This window comes from Neodiprion fabricii, chromosome 4 (assembly GCF_021155785.1).
Source record: "Neodiprion fabricii isolate iyNeoFabr1 chromosome 4, iyNeoFabr1.1, whole genome shotgun sequence".
In the NCBI taxonomy this organism is placed as follows: domain Eukaryota; kingdom Metazoa; phylum Arthropoda; class Insecta; order Hymenoptera; family Diprionidae; genus Neodiprion; species Neodiprion fabricii.
In genome coordinates, this window is record NC_060242.1 from 11,070,520 (window position 1) to 11,089,629 (window position 19,110).

Sequence of the window (19,110 nt, forward strand, 5' to 3'; positions counted from 1 at the left end):
GGTTCGATTAGTCTTTCGCCCCAATACCCGGTTCCAACGATCGATTAGCACGTCAGAATCGCTACGGACCTCCATCAGGGTTTCCCCTGACTTCGTCCTGACCAGGCATAGTTCACCATCTCTCGGGTCCCAACGTGTACGCTCTGGGTGCGCCTCTCCTCGCAGTCAGAACGAGACGCCCCAGGAGTGCGGGGCCGCATCGTGACGCGGCCCATCCTCCCCCCGGTCAGCGCTGGGCTGACCTTTACTTTCATTCCGCCTTGAGGTTTGCTCGTCTCAATGACTCGCACACATGTTAGACTCCTTGGTCCGTATTTCAAGACGGGTCCTGAAAGTACCCAAAGCCATAGCGTCGCCGACCGGTATTTGATCATTCGAACGAGCCAGCCAGAGGACACCGCCAGCCAACAGCTGGCCAGGCCCGGGGACGGCGCTAGGTCCGATTACCGGGAATCGCTGACCGCGCTTGCGGCGGGCACGACGCAGTTCAATGCGACTCTATACCGTGCGGGTACCGCCGGGCAGCCGAATGGGCAACCGGGGGTCTGCCCCGACGAGAACGCCGAGACAGGCAGCCGACCGGGCCTTAGACCGACACACTACTGGTCGCGACGTCCTACTAGGGTAGAAGTGCACGCCGGCGTTGCCGGACATTGCACCGCGACCATGTGCCGTGGACGCGAGGTCCCGACAACACGAGCCGCGGCGAAGCCTGCGTCGCTGACAATAAATCTCCCCGTTCAATCTTCCGGGTTTCTCAGGTTTGCCCCTGAACGGTTCCACGTACTCTTGAACTCTCTCTTCTAAGTTCCTTCCAACTTTTCCTTACGGTACTTGTTCGCAATCGGTCTCGTAGTTATATTTAGCCTCAGATGGAGTTTACCACCCACTCAGAGCTGCACACTCAAGCAACCCGACTCTATGAAGAGATCCTTCCGTGGCGCGTCCCGGTCACTACGGGCCTGGCACCCACTACGGGTAAGTGGCCCCATCGAAGATGGACTCGGACGCGGGCTGACGCCCCGGGATAAGTGGATCCTCCCAAACACTACATTTCCCGGCGGCAGAACCGCGGGATTCAGTGCTGGGCTGTTTCCTGTTCGCTCGCCGCTACTAAGGAAATCCTAGTTAGTTTCTTTTCCTCCGCTTAGTGATATGCTTAAATTCAGCGGGTAGTCTCGCCTGCTCTGAGGTCGTCGTAAGATTGCGAGTCCGTCGTCGGCGACGGTCGTTCGTTCAAGAACAGCACCGTCGACACGGATGAGGACACGACGTATTTTTCATACGTTCGAGCCACGGAAACGACCGTAAACACCCGCCGTACGGGAGACCCGAGAGCCTCCCGCGGCGAAACGTGGACGAAACTTCATCACAAGAGCGGCAGACCGACCGCGCGGTCTGTGTGTCGCCGTGCCGAATTCGTTCGTTCTCTCGACTATTGCTAGCACCGGAACGTGACGTACGGCAGCGACAGCTCGACCCTGCGATTTGCGGCGACGCGTCGTGACCGTGACATATGTGTTTGTTTGAGGCGACTCGACCCGTTGCCGCGCGACCCGCGCGCGACACGGGCTGCGAACGCCCAGTCATTCGCTCGCGAAGGCACTGTGCGCTGTTTTCCCGGGAGGGTTTTCGCAGCACCGTTGCCGACGGAACAGTCTGTCGTTGTTGAACGACCCTCAGCCAGGCGTGGTCCGGAAATTGTATCCGTGGACCGCGATGTGCGTTCGAAACGTTGATGTTCATGTGTCCTGCAGTTGACAAGTTGACGCGCAATTAGCTCCGTTCTTTATCGACCCACGAGCCAAGTGATCCACCGTTCAGGGTAATCATATATGTGAATTTTGCATCAAAAATGCTAAAATTACGGTTGTTACCGGCTTTCTGTGGTCGTGAGCGCGGCGCCGCGTGCATCAGCCCTTGCGTGGTTGCGCGCGGGAAGGAACGCGCGCCGCGCGTCAAATTTCGTTCGTGCGATAGTTCAAGAGTCGACGTCGCCTCGAGTTCACGGGTCGTCTCTGCCGGGATGAACCGGCGCCGGACCCGTTCGGCTCACAATGCTAACGATTGACGGCGGACGGCGGTGGGCCGCGTCAGCGAGTCCCCGGCATCGCTGCTCTCGACGCTGACGCAAACTTCCTCGTACGGGCGAAAATTCTCTTCGAAGCCTACCGCGTTTGCGGCCTGCGTCCAGGGTGTAACGGCGTCGCACCGGGGACACCCAGGCGCAGACAGGCTGCCCGCGAAAAAGCGCTGAGACCAGCTTCGCACGTCTCTCTCGTACGACCAGACCGGGTCGAACGAGTCATGGCGGACCGCGGAGCGGTCCCCTCTCGACACCGAGTCGGCCATAGGCGCGAACGACCCGCCGCTGCTCCGCGCTGGACGCGGAGCGACGGGTCGACGCCTCAACGCGAGTCGGTCGTCGGGCGGTTTTAGCCGGCGACTGCGCTCGTCGCGACCGCGGCGAAAGCCGGACCCATCGGATCCGGCGTCAGCACCGCGTTCGTTGTCGCGTCGAATGTGTTGCGAGCCGCGGCAACCGCGCCCGACCGTCACGTCGTTCAAAGTTTTGTGAAATTTTGTTTGCGACACGTGGGCGTAACACGCCGCTCCCGCGGCGAGACAGCCCCGCGCGCTCACGAGTCGCTGCTTCGGCAGTACAAAACGTTAATGATCCTGCCGCAGATTCACTTACGGAAACCTTGTTACGACTTTTACTTCCTCCGAATGATCAAGTTCGGTTGTCTTCCCGGCTACATCGGCAATGCCGAGATATTGCCGCGTACCAGTCCGAAGACCTCACTAAATCATTCAATCGGTAGTAGCGACGGGCGGTGTGTACAAAGGGCAGGGACGTAATCAACGCGAGCTTATGACTCGCGCTTATTGGGAATTCCACGTTCATGGGGAATAATTACAAGCCCTAATCCCTAGCACGAAGGAGGTTCAGCGGGTTACCCTGGCCTTTCGGCCAGGGAAGACACGCTGATTCCTTCAGTGTAGCGCGCGTGCGGCCCAGAACATCTAAGGGCATCACAGACCTGTTATTGCTCAATCTCGTGCGGCTAGAAGCCGCATGTCCTTCAAAGAAGATTTATTTGTACGCCGGTAGTAAAAACCGCCCGACGGAGGCCGGGGGCCTTCGAGATACCGAAAGGTACGCTTATTTAGCAGGCTAGAGTCTCGTTTGTCATCGGAATCAACCAGACAAATCGCTTCACCAACTAAGAACGACCATGCACCACCACCCACCGAATCAAGAAAGAGGTCTTAATCTGTCAATCCTTCCGGTGTCCGGGCCTGGTGAGGTTTCCCGTGTTGAGTCAAATTAAGTCGCAGGCTCCACTCCTGGTGGTGCCCTTTAACTCCTTTAAGTTTCAGCTTTGCAACTATACTTCCCCTGGAACCCAAAAGCTTTAGTTTCCCGGAAGCTGCCCGCCGAGTCAACGGAGGAACTTCGGCGGATCGCTAGCTGGCATCGTTTATGGTTAGAACTAGGGCGCTATCTGATCGCCTTCGAACCTCGAACTTTCGTTTTTGATTGAAGAAAACATTTTCGGCAAATGCTTTCGCTTCTGTCCGTCTTGCGACGATCCAATAATTTCACCTCCAACGTCGCAATACGAATGCCTCAATCTGTCCATATTATTTATTACCTCGGAGTTCCGAAAACCAACAAAATAGAACCGAGGTCCTATTCCATTATTTCACGCACACAGTATTCAGGCGAAAATAGCCTGCTTTAAGCACTCTAATTTGTTTAAAGTAAACGTACCGGCCTACCTCGACACTCAGTAAAAAGCACCGCGATGGAATATTAGTTGGGCCGCCCCAGAGGGCTAAGCCCACTGGTAGGACGTCCCACAATCATGTCAGTTAGACACCGCGAGCGGTGAACCGACAGCGTGGGACACAGATTCAACTACGAGCTTTTTAACAGCAACAACTTAAATATACGCTATTGGAGCTGGAATTACCGCGGCTGCTGGCACCAGACTTGCCCTCCAATGGATCCTTGTTGAAGGATTTAAAGTGAACTCATTCCGATTACGGGGCCTCGGATGAGTTCCGTATCGTTATTTTTCGTCACCACCTTCCCGTGCCGGGAGTGTGTGATTTGCGCGCCTGCTGCTTTCCTTGGATGTGGTAGCCGTTTCTCAGGCACCCTCTCCGGAATCGAACCCTGATTCCCCGCTACCCGTTACAACCATGGTAGGCGCAGAGCCTACCATCGACAGTTGATAAGGCAGACGTTTGAAAGAAGCGTCGCTGTTACGAGACCGTGCGATCAGCCCAAAGTTCTTCAGAGTCACCAAGGTGAACGGCGGACGGGACGTACCCGCCGCCGATTGATTTTGATCTAATAAAAGCATTCTTTCTATCTCTGGTCGGAACTCTGTTCGCATGTATTAGCTCTAGAATTACCACAGTTATCTAAGTAAATGTGTGTACGATCTAAGAAACCATAACCGATTCAATGAGCCATTCGCGGTTTCACCTTAATTAGGCTTGCACTGAGACATGCATGGCTTAATCTTTGAGACAAGCATATGACTACTGGCAGAATCAACCAGGGAGCTTCGACACAAAATCTCGGCTCGGACGTGCGCCACTTATCGCCGACCGGGTCTTTCAGCCCGGTCGGCCGCGCGTCTACTGTGTGTTTCGGGACTGCCAAGTAGTGTAGTTATGAAAGTTCTGGTCCACCCCCCCTCCCCTCTTTTTCCTTCCCCCCTTGCTCCCCCTTCTTCGCCGAATCCGCGGCGCTACCCCCCCCCCCCCATGAATCCGCGGTGCCACCCTACCCCCTCCTGCGGATCCGCGGCGCTACCCCCTCCCCCCCCCCCGAATCCGCGGAGCTACGCCCCCCCCCGTGAATCCCCGGCGCTACCCCCCCGCCCCGTTGATCATTTTCGCTGCCGCAAGATGGCTATTCTCAAGGGATTTGACACACACACACACACAAAATAGTTCTTGTCGAGACTTGTTTTCCGCGGAACGTCATAAACGTAAGTATGCGAGGCCCCGATTTCTTATACCCGCACCACCTGGTTCTTGTTGACCGATTTTCATTACATGCTTGGGAAACTATACGTTGCTACAAAACAATGGTTAGAATCATTTAAAAAAGAATGTGAATGATTTGAAATCACGGAAGATAGAAAAAAATTTAAGTGCTTCAAAATTTCCTTGACAAAAACGTCCTGGATTGGCATAGTTTTATGTTAATTAAAGAGACAATAGATTAAGGGGTCAGGTGGGTCTGAAAAGCTCAAAATAGGTACATTTTCATGAATTTTTTTTTATATAATCAAAAGAATATTTCATTCCATCAATTCAACAAATAACAGATACATATTTTATAAGTAGTTTGTGAAATTTTCATTGAAAAATATTGAAAATCAAGGCGTGGACACGTCGTCTGCTATGACCCCTCAAAAAAAAGTTCTCTTGGCGTAGTCAGGATAACTCGTGACTGATTCATCTGAAATGCAAGAACCAAAAATTTTCTGTTAGTAGATGTTTAAAACTCGTGCTTGGACGAAGGAAAAAAAAAAATAATTACATTTTTGGCGGCGTTGAAAACAAAAAACCCTTATTTTAAGTAAAATTTGCACCCTTCATGGCCTTGACAAATTACTTGGAATAGAAAAAAAAAATTCCTTTGTTCAAGCACGATATAATGTTATTTTGAAGTAGTGTGCAAAATTTGAAAGGGATCGGTTCATAAGTTTTCTAGAAATCGTGACTACCGATTTCAAAAATGTAGTTTCGAAAAAAACGCGATTGAAGATTTACATTCAAGTAACATGTAAATAATCGTACTTACACCGTATAATGATGCAAGCCTACGTTTTTTCCACGTGCGGTCACCTGACACGGTAACATCTGTCGTACCTTTAACATTATTTTTATCACACGTTAATTTCTTTTCTTGATTTACAGCAGACAACAAAATTGATTCGGCAACAGTTATGACGCATTCATGTATTTTATCAACATAAAAATTGTACGTTGATGCATTCAAGAATTAGGAACTTATATCCATCAAACCACAGAATTTTTTACATCCGGCAAGTCCTAAGCCTAGTATTCGCATCACAAAAATAAACGAACAATAGCTAAGCAGCTGCCTCGATATACCTGCGCTACGCTTGGTTATAGCCTGATGGGTAAAACATCCAAAGGCTATATCTCTTAGAATATGACTCGGATCGTTGTAAAATTTTAAAGGAATATTTTCAACATATTCAATTATAAGATAAGCAAAAAAAAAAATTCGATTTCTTAATATTTTGAAACCCACCTAACCCCTTAAGTTTGGAATACATGGAAAACAAAATTCTGTGAAACATATGTAAACAAGAGTATGCTATATCTTTTAAATACCTAGAAGGTTCACTAGTCGATTATGCTATGAAGAAAGAACGATTGTTACCTGAAGTCAGAAAATCTATGGATAAAGGTACTGTAATAGATTTAATAGGAACAGTTCGACCGAAACATATATTGAATAAGATTGAAAGAAAAACCTGACAGAATCAGAGGACCTTTTCAATGTACTCGGTAAATATGAATATTTAGTAAAAAATAAGAATTTGGAGTATAAAAAAGAAACAAATAATAACCACGCTAAAAGATTGAACCAAAAACTACTATGTAAGATATTGTTACAAAGGGTGAAATCAAAGAGTATAGGATAGAGTGGAAGCTGCCATAAGGCCGCAATGTAAATTGAGGATATACGAGTTTTAGCGCCATCTGTCGAGTCGGAACCGTGAAACATTCGAAAAAGGCGGTATATTCAATTTGGTTCCGCCAAACACACGCACGCAACGTAACATCATGAAGGAATTGGAGATAAATTGAAAACACAATTTACATGATATATATTTTTATTAATCACAATAAATTCGGATAAAACTAGTTGTATCACAATATATCAATACATGATTATACTACAAAAATTTAGTCATTTTCTTCCTTTCGTTATTTTTCTTATTACTACTTTCTACGCCTACAACTTTCTTCGACTGTACTACGGACTTCGCTAATGCTCGTCTTATGAATCTTGCTTCCCAATAGCAACGAATTCTGATGTATGTATTAATGAATACATTCGTAGCTTCTGGGGAGCATAATTTAAACAAAGGGCACTCTTTCCGCAGTACTTTGTTTATTTCATTCGAAATATCTTTGTAATGTAAAATGCTTTTAATAATATTTTGAAATTTCTGATCCCATTTCAACACAATATTAAAAAGTGTTTCAGTGGAATACTTGAGGCCATTTGTATTAGCATAGTTTTTCATAATCGTAAACAATTTATAATCATTATAAGCCACAGAGGAATCTGGAAGAATCATATATGCCTGACACTCCTTACATTTATGGTTTTTAAGAAATTTGGTAGCCAAGTAACCACATATGTAATACACTGCATTGGTTTCGGTAAAATCTGCAATTTCTTTATTTATTTCTGATTCTAAAGTCTGTGTAACATTAGTGCTTGACAAGGGTATTGTTGAATTCGCTGGAGTTGCAATTTGGATCTGATTTATCATAGGTTTAATAGAAGTATTGATTTTACTGAGTTTAGCAAATATTACATTATCATCTGTTTCACAATTCGTAGCATTGGAAATTTTAGTTAATTGGGTAATAAAGATATGCCGCATTCCCGTTTCAAACTGTACGGGCGATGGATAGTGAGAACAGCCGTTTTGTTGTCGGATTGTCGCAAATAAATTTTCCAACGGATCCTGGTTCAACCGTCGAGTTTTCAGGGCATGGATATCATACTTGTCTTGCAGATCTTTCGATAGTTGAATAACACTATTTATAGTTATTATCAAACCTTTGATACAAGGTGGTTCATTTCCTCTTTCAAATTTACATTGCTCAAGATATACAAGCATATTCGTTAAAAATGTATAATGTTCAGACTCTTTTGAGATGGCATAATTTAATTTGTTTGGCAATGATTTTCTTTCAAGTCGAGAGTTTAGCGTGTCAAATAATTTATCCATATCAGATATAAATTCGCCTGTTCTGTCTTCCTTCCCTTTAAATTTTTCTGGAAAAATCGTTTGATAAACTAGGTGGGCCGTGTACATCGATTCCGAGAAGATCTGTGCGGCTATCGAAACATTCATTTTAGTGAAAGTGGATAAGTTGAAGTGGTGCTCACCAATTTTTGGTATAAGATTTAAGGGTTTCAGTTGACTCAATTCAAAAACTGTGCGAATCTCATTCCAATCTACAAGGCCCCCTCGATAATACAATCTTTTATCTTTCAGGTTATTTCGAATCGATTTTAACAAGTGTGGTGGATCAAACATTATGAAAATTTTATGATTAATGCCCGGTAATTTAAAGAATGGCTTTTTTGCAGTAACGCCAACTTTTTTAAGTAATCCTACATTTCTAGGGACCTGGTCAGAAATCATGCATTCAACAACTAAATTAACGCTAAAAATATTTTCAATCGTTTTTAACATAATTTGATGAGTTTTGTCCGAATTACCACTCTTTCCCAACAACCAATATCCCACTGCCTGCTTCATTGGTTTATTTATCCATGTGATCATTGCAACTAGAGCAGTTCTAGCTTCTTTCGGCTCACGTGTAATACCGTCATCAATTATTCCTTTGAATAGATCACAATGACTATCGTAATGTACTTCGGGAGTTAGATAGATTTCATCAAATAAAATGCTAACGACACGATCTTTAGTAGCAGCGTTTTGAAAATTACTACTAAGTTGGTTTAAAATTGTATGGTTCAGGCCTGGATAAATAGGAAATTTTTTCTGATATTCACTTAACGTTCTTTCTGATGGTAAATTGATAATTTTTCTTAGAAATCGATATGCTTGAGGAGAATGATATTTTATAGACAGAGCAATATCTTTTAATTTATCATCGTATCTTCTACGGGATAATTTAACATTACATAATCGCAAATGCGACGCAAAGAATGTGTGGGCCTCCGTTGAAAGATACTCAGCAGATTGAGTAATTATTGATTCGATTTCTGAGCTTCGCTGTGCAATTCCTACTTTTTTCTTTCGTTTTTGCAGCTTTTGTACTTTGCTTCGCAATAGTGCTATTGTTCTCTTTTGAGTATTAATACGCAGTGATTTGGGAGTGAGTAGTATATGTCTTTTAAATTTTCCATCGTGCGGAGTTATTCTGTTCGGAGATGTGGATATATTCAAGCGGGATGATTTCGGTGTATGACAAGTAGATTTTTTTGTTGGAGAACCGGTGATTTGATGAGACGATGATTTACAAAGAGCACTTGATGATGATGGATTATGATCCACTATATCTGTGTCCATTTTTGTGATCGGTGATGAGAAGTTATCCACTAGTTGTATTGATGTTGGTATACGCACGAAATTATTTGGTGTTGAAGCAGCATCAGACAGTGAGGATTGATTTTGGGTAGCGGCATGAATCTTGTCATCTCAAGAACGAATCAAAAACATAAATCGTATGTGAAAAACTCAATGAAAACTCAATTGCCTAATATTACAATTTACAATTCAAAACCAATATAGCCTAACATTAGAATTTACAATTCAAAACCCATATAGCCTAACATTAAAGGTATAAAATATATCAAAGATACTGTTGACATGACGTCTGATATAAATACTGTTATATACAATTCATAACATTTTTTATGAGATATTCAACAATTTAATACTTTTCTCATCTTTGACAATGGCATTCCTTACCTCTGATAACAATACGTATTTTGTTATTCGTCTGGATATCAATGACAGTCGGATCTTCTCCCGTTGCTTTGGTTACATCCATAACGATGCTATTATCCTTGTGCGAGCATTCATCTAATAATTTTACATGTTTTATTAATGATCACGTTTATTTTTGAAAAAATATTTATGTTTGCATTCAATATACCTTGTAAAGAAGATCTTTCAAATGTCACTGTTTGCTGATGATTTACACCATGTGCATTGCCTTGCAAATATTGACCTGGTAATATTGTCGGTATTGATTTTGGGAACAGCAAGGGCCTAGGACATTTTTTACGGATGCACTTTGGCTCAAAATGGTCTAAGCATATACGTAAGTGAGTAGGACTGCCTGGTACTTTAGCAAACTCTCGCCATTTTTTGCGCCTGTAAATGAGTAATGGAAGAATTATTAAATAATACTATTTTCTACTCTGATTGTGAGCACGAAATTACAGTCGTCTCTCCACTTCAATGACATGAATCTTCGATGATTTCACTCATAACCTAGAATTGATAGATTCTGTTGATTTTTTTACTTACAATTCCGTATTTTTAGGCTGTCGAAAGAAATGGTGTTCTTTATCTTTCCGTGCACTTCTGCCGCATCCTTTCACATGACAGCGAACCATGTTTATAAATTTTGTTGATCAAACTTTTCAAGCTTCTTTCTGCGAGACGCGTCGTTCGCAACTTTATAAAATGGCGCAATGGCGACGCCAACGATAACCGTCGCGGTGTGGACGAGGGGCAAGAGAGGTAAAGAAGGGTGAATAGTTCTGGTTCCCACCCGTGACAGCGCTGTGTACCGTATATCCCCAGCTTCCACTCTATCCTATACTCTTTGGGTGAAATCACCCGTTTTTCCCCCTCTTTAATGATCTAGTAGTCAGCATAGATAAAAGACGTTTATAAACCTCTTGTGTCTTTCAAAAGAATAAGGTTGCTGCGTCAACCAACATTATTGTAAAAAACAGTCTTGTTTCAGACTTAAAACGAGAAACACATATCTTGCATTAAAGCATTTTCACAATATTTTGTTCACGCTCTTGATTTCTTTTGACTTGATAATTACACTCGCGGATCCATATTTATTTTCCGTAACGTCAAAGTACGTTACAGTGGTGTCAAAAGTGGGATCTTGAGTTTTTTTTCAATTAAGTCAATTCAGTGCGTGAAATAAACTATGAGCAACAGTCGTTTGACGCGCTCACGTCGAAGGGAAAGTGGCGGAGAAGAACCTTTCGTTATGGAGAATCCGCGGGTCCCTGAAACGATTCCATCACCTTCAGTGGACCCTCATCCAATTCCTGCGACAGTCTCTCAGATTGATCTACTGAAGATCATGTCTCAACAACAAGAAGCCGCTGAGCGTCAACAACACCAACTTCTTCAGCTGCTTCGTGATCAACTAGAGCAGCGAAAAAGAGAACAAGAACAACGAGAAAGAGAACTTGCCTCTCAGTTGGGGTAGCGAAACAGAGAACAAGAACAACGAGAAAGGGAAATTGCCTCTCAGTTGGAGCAGCGGGGGCTTGATACAGAAGCTCAAGAACGATCCGAGACCAGTCTACCTGAACTGTTCTGGACGACTGTGGCAGCTCTTCAGGCTGTTCATCAGGTGAATGGCTCAGGATAACCGGCTGTCACCCCACGAGGTTCCAGAGTCGTTACTCCGCTTCCCTCTCCTGTTCCGTCTCCTCTCCCCGTTCCCGCTGTTCGACAGGTCCAACATCCAGGACAATTTTAGGATGTACGAGACTCAAGGTCTGTGCCGTTTATTAGGGGAATAGACGAATCCCCAATTGGTAGAGAAACAGTTAATAATGAGGTTGGCTTTTCCGAGCCTCTGCCTCACATTCAACCTCGTTATTTCCATTTAAGTCAATAAAATAATACAAGATTTCCTGGGGTTACTTCTCAAATTAACGAGAAACCTTTTCATCCTTTGAAACCGCCAATTTTTGATGAAAAGATTCTATGGGCAGATTATGAACGTCAGTTCAATACAATTGCAAAACAAAACCAGTGGGACTCCGCCATGAGGGCCCACAGCCTTGCCTCTTGTCTTCGAACGCCGGCTTTGAATGTTTTAACGGCATTGTCTGAGGAAGGAATTTCTGACTATGAAAAACTTAGCTCCGCACTTAAGTTGAGATACGGAAATGACCACTTGACAAAACTGTACACAGCTCAATTACAGACTAGAAGACAAGGACGAGACGAAGACCTCGCGTCTCTTAGTCAAGATGTTGAACGGCTTTCTCGTGTATCTTTGCCAGATCACGAGCCGTCTCGTAATTTATCAGCGACACGAGCTTTCTTAAACGCAATCAATGATCCAGAAATTGAAATGGCCGTTGGGATATCGGGTCTCACTTCTCTGCGGGAGGCAACGGCCAAAGCCCTCGAGGTGGAGGCTTTGAGGAAACAATATTTTGGGTTGAACCAGCTTCGTTGAATTGAGGTGTCAGAAAGCACCTCAGAAAGACGAAGTTTTGAACACTCGGAAGAGCCAAAACCTCAAAATTATAGAAATAAAAATAACAATAGTAATTTTAAACCAAGAAATCGAGGTTTTTTTCAAAACCAGAAAAAACAAGCGTGTAAATAAGAACGCGGTCATGACAAGTCAAACCGGCTTGACTTGTATATTTTGTAAAAAAACAGGCCACGACGCCAATCATTGTTTTCTAATTAAAAAAATTAGTAGAGAACCGATGCAAGACTTGAATCCAAACTCTTATAACTGGCGTAAGAGAAATATAGAAATAGGGGAAGCAAATCCTCAGTCGAGTTCTTCAACAGGAACTCACCCAAAAAACTAATTCCAGATGATTTGTCGGGGCGAAAATCATCGCAGATTGTTAGGAGTGAAAGCCCTCTTAGAAAACAGTTTTCAATTGGAAATCTACGACAGTCTGGTCTTTAAGCGTGCGGTACTGTAAATGGCGTCGATTGTCTATGGGTAATGGACACCGGCGCGGAAATAACCGTAGTTCGATCGGATCTCTTTAAATCCGATGACCAGATTGTTCCCTCTTTATCTCTGCGAACAGCCACTGGAGAGACGAACCCGGTTTTGAGACAGGTTACTGTCCAAATTAACCTTTTTCTATCGACTCTCCACATGAGGTTTTTATAGCAGATATAGAGGATGAAGGTATTTTGGGAATAGACTTTCTTACAGCTCATAACTGTGTTATCTCGACTAAGAGAAATTCACTAGCTTCAAACAATCGGGAAATAACTCTTTGTACAAATAGAAATGGAATTTATTGGACTCCTCCTAGAATTCGGGAAATAGAACTTTCAGAGGATGATTTTCAACAACATTTCCCTTTACATTTACGGAGCCTTGTTGAGAAATCTTCGATTTCGTTAAATTCAGCTCAGGTAGAATCGCCTAAATCTCTTTTGCTAGAATTTGTAGATTCTTTCGCCAAAGATAGTGGTGATAAGGGCCAATGTACTTCTGTCAAGCACAAGATCGACGTCGGAGAGAGTTCGCCAATAAAACAAGTTCCTCGAAGACTCGCTCTCAACGCCCGAGAAGAGGTGAAGAAACTTGTGAAAGACATGCTAAAGAACGATGTGATTGAACCATCGTCTAGTCCCTGTGCCTCACCAATCGTCCTTGTTAACAAAAAGGACGGATCCAAACGATTTTGTATCGATTACAGGAAGCTGAACGATATAACGAAGAAAGATTCTTACCCTCTACCCAGAATCGACGAGACACTCGACCTGATAGCTGGTGCAACTTGGTTCAGCACCATAGATCTTCAGAGCGGATACTGGCAGGTCGAAATGGATCCTCTAGATAAAGAAAAAACAGCTTTTGTTACGGGTTTAGGAAGATTGTGGCAGTTCAAGGTTATGCCGTTTGGTTTGAGTAATGCCCCGGCTACCTTTGAACGAATGATGGAGGCTGTTCTCCATGGGCTCACTGGCAAAATATGCCTCGTTTATTTAGACGATATAATTGTTTTTGGTAAGAACTTTGAAGAAGAAGTTCAAAATCTCAGACAAGTTTTCGCTAGGCTGAAGCAAGCAGGCCTAAAATTGAGCCCGAAAAAATGCCATCTGTTCCCGAAAGAAGTAGGCTTCCTCGGACATATCGTCTCAGCACAAAGTGTGAAGATCCAAAATAGAGAAGGTTTCTTCTTGGCCGACACCTAAGAATAAAGAACAAATTCAAAGCTGTTTAGGCCTTTGTACGTATTACAGAAGATTTGTAAAAGGTTTCGCTAGTATAGCTAAACCTCTCCATCACTTGACCGGAATCAAGATTCCTTTTGACTGTACCCCGGAATGCGAAGAGGCTTTCAAGAAATTAAAAGAAAATCTTATTTCTTCGCCGATTTTAGCTCATCCAGAGGTCGAAATTCCTTTCATTTTAGATACGGATGCCTCTCTTTCAGGAATAGGCGGGGTTCTGTCACAAATTCAAGGAGGTCAGGAGAGAGTGATAAGCTATTTCAGCTGAGTTTTGAGTAAAACCGAGAGGAATTATTGTGTCACTCGTAGAGAGCTTTTAGCTGTTGTTAAGACCGTAGTACATTTTCACCATTATTTGTACGGCAGGAGATTTTTGTTACGTACAGATCATGCTTCTTTCAGGTGGCTACTTTCGTTCAAATCTCCCGAAGGTCAGGCAGCTAGATGGATAGAAAGGCTTGGTCAGTACGATTTTGATATTCGTCATCGAGCAGGAATTCATCATGGAAACGCCGATGCTCTCTCTCGAAGACCCTGCGAGGAAATGCCAGAGTGTAAACAGTGTGCACGATTAGAGAAAAACCGTGACCCCTCTCTCATAATACGGAAAATTTCTTTTGAAAATAACCAGGAGGAATGGAGAAAATCGCAACAAGAGGACGACACTTTGAATCAAGTGAAGTCTTGGAAAGAAGCAGAAACTCGCCCGGAGTGGCAGGGTATATCTTTAGCCGAGCCAGATTTGATAATTTATTGGGCTCAATGGGACTCTATCCTTTTAATTGATGGAATTTTATACCGAAAATGGGAATCTGCAGACTTGAAAGAAATCAGGTGGCAACTTTTGGTTCCCAGGTCACGAGTTCCAGAGATTCTTGCTCGTCATCATGATTCTCCTGCAGGCGGACATTTCGCTTCAAATAAGACTCTGGGCAGAATTCGCAACTTCTACTTTTGGCCCCGTTGCCGGATGGACGTTGAAAATTGGTGTGGAAGATGTCGAATCTGCACGGCAAAGAAAGGACCTCGAACGAAGGGACAAAGCTCTCTTCAAATTTACAACGTGGGAGCTCCATTTGAAAGGATAGCAATGGACATTCTCGGACCTCTCCCGATAACCCATTCTGGAAATAAATATGCTTTGGTTATTGCTGATTATTCTACTGAATGGCCTGAAGTGGTTCCTCTCGCTGATCAAGAAGCCTCCACTGTAGCACAGGCATTCGTTAAAGAGTTTATTTGTAGACGCGGAGTTCCTCTAGAACTTCATACTGATCAAGGCCGAAATTTTGAGTCAACCTTAATGAAAGAGGTTACTCAGATTTTAGGGGTTAGAAAAACTCGTACGACTCCTTTGCATCCGCAATCTGACGGCATGATAGAGCGTCCGAATCGGACTTTGTTACAGTATTTGTCGTCCTTCGTAGAGCAGAATCAGAGAGACTGGGACTCCTGGATCCCTTTCTCCCTCTTATCTTACAGATCTGCGATTCATGAGACGACGAAGCAGACGCCAGCCCTCATGCTTACTGGAAGAAATCTTCGACTTCCGTCAGATTTAGAGAAAGGCCCTGTTCCTGTGCAAAGACAGCATCAAACAGATTATGCCTTTTTATTACAACAACGTTTAGAAAAAATTCATCACTTTGCTAGGAATAGAATTTCTATGGCTTCAGATAAATTAAAAACTCGTTATGATATTCGAGCCAGAGATTTAAAATTTAATCCTGGAGATTCTGTCTGGCTCTTTCAACCTCGAAGACAGAAAGGACGATGTCCAAAGCTACAAAGAAATTGGGAAGGCCCTTACTTAGTGGTTAACCGGATAAATGATGTCGTTCATAGAATCCGAAGATCTCCTCATTCGCGTCAGAAAGTGGTTCACTTGGATCGTCTTGCTCCTTTTGAAGAAGATCTACCTGCAACAGTCTCTCCAAGACCAGGAACATCCTTCGAGGTTAGATCTTCAAACGAACACCCTTGACGACTGTGATCGACTTGACCTTCTTTACAGTCAATCATCGATTGGGAGAAGAATTTGTCTTTTGGAATTCATTTGAGTGAAACTCGACAGCTTACGATTATTATTGAAGGAAATATCGGATGCGGAAAAACAACTTTCACCAAGAGGTTTTTAGCAGATCTCCAGGTCTGCACACTTTTAGAACCTTTTGAGGAATATCGAGATGTAGCTGGAATTAATCTTCTATATTTGATGTATCAGGACCCAGATCGTTGTTGCTATTATTTTCAGCATTTTGCTCAAATGGTTATGTTAGAAAGACATCTTCAGACAACTTCATTGCCTGTAAAGGTGATGGAAAGATCGATATTCAGTAGCAATTGTTTTGTAGAAGCTCGTCGAAGGTTAGGTAATTTTCGCGACTTCGAATCTCATTTATTGATGAAAAATTTCGATCTTCTCATTCGCTCGTCTGAGCTTAGAGTAGATTTGATTGTTTATTTGCGAGTTTCCCCAGAAACTTCTTTTGCTCGAGTAAGTTCCCGTTCCCGTGAGGAGGAATCGAGTATTTCTTTAGAGCGACTCAGAACTATTCATGAGGTTCAAGAAGATTGGCTAGTAAAACAAACCTTTTCTTCTTTGTCGGCTTCTGTTTTGGTTATCAATGCAGAATTCACAGCCGACCAAGTTTATTCTAGTTTTTGTTCTGCAATAACACACGGACAAGGTTGGAGAAATTTCTTGTTTGGCGTTTAAAAAAAAGGGATTTATTTAATAAGAAACTTTATTCTAATTTCAACAATCAATATAATTGAAAAAGAAAGTAACGAGTAACATTTTTAATTTTCTTAATTTACTCTTTCACTTTTTTGCATTCATTACATCCACTCGTCCCTCTTTTTGCGACGAACAGACTTTGGCCGCAGATCCAACATTTAGCCTTTCCCTCGTGGAATGTGAGGTGAAAGGATATTTTATGGTCCAATAATTTGGGTTCTGAGCTGTTTAAAAAAAAATGTTTTTATGTTTCTTATAATTCATTTTTGTTATTCGATATGATGAACTTACTGGAGGATGAAGCAGGGTGGCAAAAATAATCCGTTCTGCCTTTTTCTTGGAATCCTTCTAACTTGCCACATGACATTTCTTCCCATTTGGAATCGAGAAAATCACAGATTTCCTTTTCTGAGAGATCTTCGATATTGTCCGGAAGACATTTGCGTGATAATGCCCCCGCATTTAGGAAAATGTGTTCTTTTGAGTTCGGGTTCATGATGTGTCCTTTTGAGTGGGTTCGGCGGAATTGTATGAGGACCGTCTTTAATGACTACTTTCCTTATAATGATTTGTCATTTCTGAGTTGCTAATCAATTTGGAATTTGTTTTCTTCGATTGTTTCTTTCTAGAAACTTCTCCTTTTGAATCAAGTTTTGTGTCGGATAGGCTTTGGTTTATTTATGTAAAAAGAGCTACGATTATTTTTCGTGGTCGATGAGCGATTGCTTGATTTTCACATTTTATTAACCTTAAGTGTCAGTTTTTGTGAGTACTTTTTCAGGTTACTTGACACAGCCTTTTCCCATCCAATCTTTCCCCGATTCCTATAGATGACTGGTGGTCTTATTATGAAGAAGGACGCAGAAGTGATTCAGATAAGATCGTTTCTTTTCTTTTGAATACATATTTAATTTATTTTATTTGTATATTCTCCCAAATTCACTGAGTGAATTTGAATTGTTATACCACCACTCACATTTGTCCTCCAAACTCTAGGGTGTGCTGTTTCTGAAGAAGTCTTGGATTCAGTCACCCATTCCTTTTTCCTGTTTCCTGTGCCGGTTCTCAGAGGAAATCAGCCTTTACGTTGCCTAGGACCCAGAGTTTTTCCAGTTATGGTTTCCCGCCTCGTCGTACTCATCTGTGTTTGATTCACTGGACTATTTTCCCTGAAGAGGAATGAATTTTCTTTTCGACGACGATCCGGATGATTTTGATGTCCTCAAATTCATGACGATACATGACACCAGATAACACTTACCTTTGTAAAAACAAGGCACATAAATTTTCGAAGTTATTTAACGCTCAACTATCTGCTCAAGGTTTTCTGTGGTTTACCTTGAGACTGTGGGCAAATGCCGGATAGTAAAAAAGGGAGTCCTTGAATTTTTAGAGCCACAGCTCCAACTCACTTTTGAGCACTGACTGCTAGATCACTTTTATAATTGTTTTATCTTTCCCGAGTCGGGACGACTCTTTTCCTTGGGGGGGAGTAGTGTTACGAAGGGTGAAATCACCCGTTTTGCCCCCTCTTTAATGATCTAGTAGTCAGCATAGATAAAAAAACGTTGATAAACCTCTTATGTCTTTCAAAAGAATAAGGTTGCTGCGTCAACAAACATGATTGTAAAAAACAGTCTTGTTTCAGACTTAAAACGAGAAACACATATCTTGCATTAAAGCATTTTCACAATATTTTATTCACGCTCTTGATTTCTTTTGACTTGATAATTAAACTCGCGGATCCATATTTATTTTCCGTAACGTCAAAGTACGTTACAATATGTTTGAAATTAAACAAAGGCAACCGATACCATAATGAAGATACTTGCTGGTTTAAATCCAAAGAGAATAACAAAGAAGAGAAAAAGTTAACAAAACTACACTTCTTGCAAAAATTAAGGGAACAACAAAATTTTTGAAATTTTTTGGTGATTTTCAACAGGCTGTATTTCAGTGAAAAATGGTCGTACAAGGAATAAAAAACAAAGCTTTTTAAGCTTAATGACTCTAGTTTCTGAATTTTCCAGGTTAAAAATTTTTCGAAGCTCTATTAGCCATGCAATCCTTTGATAAAGCACGAAGAAAAAATTTTCAAAATTTTTTACATTTTTTTTTTCGCTCTACGGGCATGGAAAAATTTTTCCGAGCTAAACCAATGCATAGGTCGCATAGCCTGTTTATTCAGCTTTAAGATGCTTTTTTTTAAACCTCGATACAACTATTTGTCTTCGAGATATCGAATTTTGAATGCCAAAGGATCCTTTTTCACTCAACTGCCGATATCTCTGGAACTACTGGTCGCACAGCGAGCCGAAGGGCAGTTTATTTTTTTGCAGAAAACTTTCTACAAAAATCCGTCATGGTTGATGTCAAAAA

At 42.7% G+C, this 19,110-nt stretch overlaps 1 long non-coding RNA gene and 1 pseudogene across 1 annotated transcript; both read right to left on the minus strand.

Moving 5' to 3' along the window:
* Positions 1-1,673: 1,673 nt before the first annotated feature.
* Positions 1,674-1,828, minus strand: LOC124181757 (annotated as a pseudogene).
* Positions 1,829-17,559: 15,731 nt separating this feature from the next.
* On the minus strand, positions 17,560-18,012 carry LOC124179590. Its single transcript, XR_006870107.1, has 2 exons — positions 17,708-18,012; positions 17,560-17,623 (listed from the first exon to the last, which is right to left on the minus strand). It is a non-coding gene; the product is annotated as an uncharacterized LOC124179590 (long non-coding RNA).
* Between the last annotated feature and the right edge of the window lie 1,098 nt (positions 18,013-19,110).